At 34.5% G+C, this 5,914-nt stretch overlaps 1 long non-coding RNA gene across 1 annotated transcript; it reads right to left on the bottom strand.

The window, feature by feature from the left end:
* Positions 1-224: 224 nt before the first annotated feature.
* Positions 225-1,156, bottom strand: LOC127106083 (uncharacterized). Its single transcript, XR_007795271.1, has 2 exons — positions 752-1,156; positions 225-569 (listed from the first exon to the last, which is right to left on the bottom strand). It is a non-coding gene; the product is annotated as an uncharacterized LOC127106083 (long non-coding RNA).
* Between the last annotated feature and the right edge of the window lie 4,758 nt (positions 1,157-5,914).

Here is a 5,914-nt window from a genome sequence, read left to right as displayed (position 1 = left end):
TTTTTTATAATTATCCTTACCTCATCTTTATTTCTTTTTCTTATTAATTAGGACCTTTATTTCTTTCTCATTTTTATTTCTTTTTTTAATAACTATTTTTATCCCATTTCAATTTCATTTTATTTTAGTAATAACCAACCACATCAGTAAAAAAATTTAAACAAAACCATGTGCATCATATACTTTTGACTCCAAATGACATGTACATATGGGAGTGCATTGCATTTGCATTACTAAAAGTTTTTTTATCAATGAAATGAACAAAGTTACATTCAATAATTAACTTAGAGTTATATCACTAAAAAAGAGAAGAAGATTACATTTCAGAAAATACAAAAATACACTAAAAATATATGTTCAGGTTTAGAAAAGACAAAAATTACATTGAGAAGAAAAAGAAGGAAAATTTTCACGCACAACACCCACAAAATCTGGGACTTGGAAGCTCTTACCTAACAAAAAAAAAATCAATCCTTATCCAAAATCGTAAATGCTCACACATGTGTAAAGGAATTCTTCACACGATTTCAAGACTCTCTCTTCACTCTATAAATAGAGCTTCACATCACCTGCAAGAAGAAAAAGAAAAAAATCATAAGGAAATGTTGCACAAATTCCACCCCACCTTCACAAAATTATAAACCAAAATTTCTAATTGCAATCACAAACACATTGTAGAAAAGAGGATAACAGAAAGAGAAGAAGGAGTATAGCCTAGAGCAGAAAAGGAGATAGAGAGAGCAGCAAGTACCTAGAGACCCCGAAACGCTTTAATCTTCATCTTGGTAGCATTTTTTTAGCTTGATATATTTTTCTCTCTCCATAGCCTGTTTAATGTTCTCTCACATTTGTAGTTTGTAAGCATCGATAAAGTATTGAAAATGGTGTGTCAGGGTTCAAAATAGGATATGAGTATTGATTTGCATATGCTTGTTTGTGTGTGTTCATGGATTCCGAGGTATGTTTCATTTGATGGAGTTTGGTTGAGATATATATCTTTGTAATGAACGATTTGAGATCTGAACAATGAGAATCTGGAATTTTTTGTTTTCTCACGCTTGGCAAGAGAGAGAGAATGCATGCTTAGTATAAGAGAGAGAGACAACCGAGTTTATTGGGAAGGAGGGAGAGAAACGATTTGTTAACTATATATCTATTATCATTAATCGGGTTCAATGCAACATTCTTTTTTTTTCTCACTTTAATATTCTTTTATTAATGTCGTTAAAACATGTGGAATGTGTTATTTTAAATTTTGAATTAGTCTAAGATGATAGGGAAACATGTTGCCTTTTATGATTTTAGGCGGCATGCATCTGTTTCAATGCATCATCATTTTTTTTCTTCTTTTTATTTATTCATAATATTATTAATGATTTAATTGGAGTGCATTTGAATGGGTCAGGTTACCCCATGGTGATGTGGAGCGCACCCAAACAAAGGGTGGGGCGACAACCTTTCTTCCACTTTGTCCATTTTTTGTGTTATTTCTTTAGGGTTTTTAGTGGGCTTAGCTTTGGGCTCATTTCCTTTCCTAATAATCCCATTACCCCCTATTATATTTACACTCCATTTCATTTTTATTATTGTTTTTTTATGCTATTATGTTTTTTACATCTTGCTTTGTTTATTTTAAATATCAATTGTGTTTTTTCATATATTCTAAAAAAATATAAAAAATATATTGTTAATTGTTTTAAATATATTTATTTAATATTAATTAATTAAATTATTGATTAATTTTATTAAATAATCATATTTAATTGTAGTTAATATTTTTTGTATATTGTTTAATTTGGTTCATTTGTGTGATCTTTGATAGATTATTTTGGTTATGCAATTTCTCATATGATATGCCCATGTCATGATAATATCTTGATTTTATTTCTCACTTACACACTTAAACCATTTTCAAACTAATTCTTGATTTAATGTAAAGCCTTTTCCAAAAACACCTTTGTAAGTCGGTCGCTCCTAACATCGCCATCAATCTCACATAGCTTACTCTTGGGTTTTCTTACAATGAGACCTATTTGATTATTAATTAATCGATTAGATGATTGATTCACCAGATATAATGCAATTTATCCATCAAACACTATTTCAAAACCTCGATCCAACATCGAGTATTTTTATTCAAATCAAATTAAAATACCTAATCACGATTAAAAAACACTTCATTTAGAAATGAAAAGGGGGATGGTTTTGATCCTTCAACTCCTCTCTTCGATTGTTTGAATACGAGTTCTCTTACTCGGTTAGTCAGACAATTGTCATTTCTCTACAAACTTCTAACTCAATTAAATCAAATCATTTTCATAATAAACTAAACGAAAAGGGAGATGGTCTTGAGCCTTCGATTCCTCTCCTCAAATACTTGGATATTAGTTGCCTTACTCAGTCATTCAAGTACTTTTCGTTTATCTAAAATACATAAACCATATACAAACTTGTTTTCATAATCACTAGGATGAAAAGGGAGATGGTCTAGAGCCTTTGATTCCTCTCCTCGACTATTAGGATACGAGTTGCCTTACTCGACTGTCCGAGTATTCCCCATCCCTTCAAAACACCTTAACTAATATCAAATCCTTTTACAATTAAGGATGAAAAGGGAGATGGTCTAGAGCCTTCGATTCCTCTCCTCGACTATTAGGATACGAGTTTCCTTACTCGACTATCCGAGTAATCGTCATCCAACAAAATATCTCAACACATCAAATCTATCTTTCCTCATCCCCGTGCGATCGAAACCAATCAAACAAACATCAAACATATTAATTCAACTTGCCACCCCTGTGTGATCAAAACTCTTATCAGAAATAACACTATTTAATCCCTTCTAATGTGCATAACAAACTAGTGCTTAAGCCTCCGTCGAGAGTAAAACAAGCCAACATTTAGCCTTTAGAACGCGATCTAAATAGTTGTTCACTAAAAGACACCAACCAACCGTAGTTCCCGGAACTACGAATGCTCTGATTTCCTTATTGCACTATGAAGATACATAGGCACGAGATTGCAAGATCTTGGCGAGCACACTAATAAAAAACCTCCTTTTTCCCCCCTTCTGAGGTTTCCATCCACTTATTTTTTAGTCCTTTATTCAGTCGAAGAAAACAAATAACTTTAGTTAACATTCAAATTGCAAATTCAACTAAAAGGTTCTCGTTGAGTACAACGGACGTGAGGGGTGCTAATACCTTCCCCTTGCGTAATCGACTCCCGAACCCGAATATTGTTGCGACAACCATTATTCTATTTTCAAATATTTTATCGATATTTTCCTATTCCTTCATCAGGATAAATATGTAAGAACAAAAATTGTTCTACAACAGATTCCTTGATTTTGATGATAACAAAGGATGAAACCAAAAATGGCACCCTAACGAAAAGTTTCTAAGTGTGCAGGGTTCTAAAGATAGAAGAAATAAATCTGATGATGTCATCAGATGCACAACAAGATCAGATACAAATTATCAAGTATCAGAAGCATCTAAAGTGGAATCTCGTTTCAAGAAGCTCTGACTCTGGACAAAACTGCAAAGTATCAGAAGCATCTGAACATGAAGTAAAGTCTAGAAGCTCTGATTCTGGAGAAACGTTATCAGCGCCATCTGAACTCTCAAGAGATCAACATCAGAAGCAAGATTCCAAGATTCTCCAGAAACACAAATACTCTGATTATGGATTTGCTAATCATGAAAGAGTAACGTTGAAGACAAGTAAAGATTTTCAAATTGGATTTCCTGATTAAGAAAGAGACGTTAATCTCCGCTTCCAAGAGAAAAGATACTACTTGTGGTAAGTAGTCACTTCAAAGATGAAAAGTTAAACTGCAGAAGCTATTTAAGTGATGGAGTAAACTCAGTTTAATATCCACCAGATTCAACTCTACTCCAACTCATATATAAATAGAGATGCAATCAACATTCAGTAACAAGAAATCACTAGCCAAAACTATACTGAAATTATATCACGCTCAAGAAAAACATCTTTGTTCTTCAAAGATTTTCACTAAGCTTTTGCTTATCAAGTGAAAAATTTGTTCATAAGTTTGTAATATTTGCTTTCTTAGAAGCACTCTAGATTACACATCTTGTATCTAATTTTTATTTGATTTCCTCAAGTGACTCTTTGTAGTCTGTAGACTTGAGAGGACTAAGAGATTTTCTTCTCTCTTAGGGGTTGTTTGTAATCTTTCAAGATTAGTGGATTAAGTCCTTGTTGAAGGCGAAATCACCTTGGCCGGGTGGACTGGAGTAGCTTTGTGTTATAAGCGAACCAGTATAAAATCATTGTGTGATTTCTTTTTGCAAAAGCGCTTATTTTTCAAACAATTCAAACCCCCCCTTTCTTGTTTTTCTCACCTTCAATTGGTATCAGAGCTCCGGCTCTGTTATTGATTTTCAAATCAAACACTTAACCGTGTAGAGAGATCCAGTGCGAGAAAAACAAATGGCTCACTCAAATGAAAGAGATTCTTACAATGCTAAACCTCCTGTTTTTGATGGAGAAAAATTTGATTACTGGAAAGACAGAATCGAAAGTTTCTTTCTGGGTTATGATGCTGACCTCTGGGACATTGTCACAGATGGATACAAACCTCCAGTCTCAAATGGAGCTGAAGTTCCCAGAAGCAAAATGTCAGAAGATCAGAAACGTGAGTTCAAAAATCATCACAAGGCCAGAACAATACTTCTAAATGCTATATCATACAACGAATATGAAAAGATCACCAACAGAGAGACGGCTAAAGATATACTTGACTCTCTGAAGATGACCCATGAAGGAAACTCCCAAGTCAAGGAGACGAAGGCTCTGGCGCTGATCCAGAAATATGAAGCCTTCAAGATGGAAGATGACGAAGCTATAGAAGCTATGTTTTCCAGATTCCAAACTCTTATTGCAGGTCTTAAAGTGCTAGACAAAGGATACACGACTGCAGATCATGTTAAGAAGATAGTCAGAAGTCTGCCAAAGAAATGGAGACCAATGGTTACTGCTCTGAAGTTATCAAAGGATCTGAACAATATCAGCCTTGAAGAACTTGTTGGTTCTCTCAGAAGCCATGAGATAGAACTAGAGGAGGATGAGCCTCAGAAAAGGAACAAGTCAGTGGCGCTGAAGTCCAGACCTGAAAGACGGAAGTCAGACAGAACCAAAGCCCTTCAAGCAGAAACTGCAGACACCGATGACTCTGAATCTGAAGACTCTGATGATGAAGAAGAACTGTCCCTACTAACCAGAAGAGTTAAGCAACTCTGGAAAAGGAGGAACAACAACAACTTCAGAAGATCAAGACCCAGAGGGGATCGATCAGAGTCAACTTCAAAAGGTAAACCTAACAAAGATATTACCTGCTTTGAATGTAAAGAAACAGGTCATTACAGAAATGAATGCCCCAAGCTGAAGAAAGATAACTCTAAGAAAGAAAGCTTCAAGAAAAATACCTTCAGAACAAAGAAGGGATTAATGGCCACCTGGGACGATAGTGAATCCGAATCATCAGAATCTGACTCTGATGAACAGGCCAACGTAGCTCTTATGGCTACCACATCCAGCAGCTCAGATGAAGAATCTGAAGAGGTATTTTCTGAACTTTCTAGATCTGACTTAGAATCATGTTTATCAGAAACTCTTACCTGTCTTCAGAAATTAAAACAAAAAGTTAAAGACATTAAAGGCCTTCTTAAAGCAAAATCTGAAGTATGTAGTAGACTTGAGACAACAATTCTAGCACGAGATGATACTATCAGATCTCTAACGATAGAAAGAGATGGAGCCAAAACAAAAAGCTTAGAATTAGAAGAAACGTTGTCTCAAGCACCACAAACTTCAAATGAAATTATTTACAAATATGAAGAAGCCTTTCAACAATTTCTGAAGAATGGGATAGATAGGAGTATTATGG

This window comes from Lathyrus oleraceus, chromosome 7 (genome assembly GCF_024323335.1).
Source record: "Lathyrus oleraceus cultivar Zhongwan6 chromosome 7, CAAS_Psat_ZW6_1.0, whole genome shotgun sequence".
NCBI lineage: Eukaryota > Viridiplantae > Streptophyta > Magnoliopsida > Fabales > Fabaceae > Lathyrus > Lathyrus oleraceus.
Note: the sequence above shows the minus strand (reverse complement) of the source record. Positions and strands in the feature narration are given on the sequence as shown.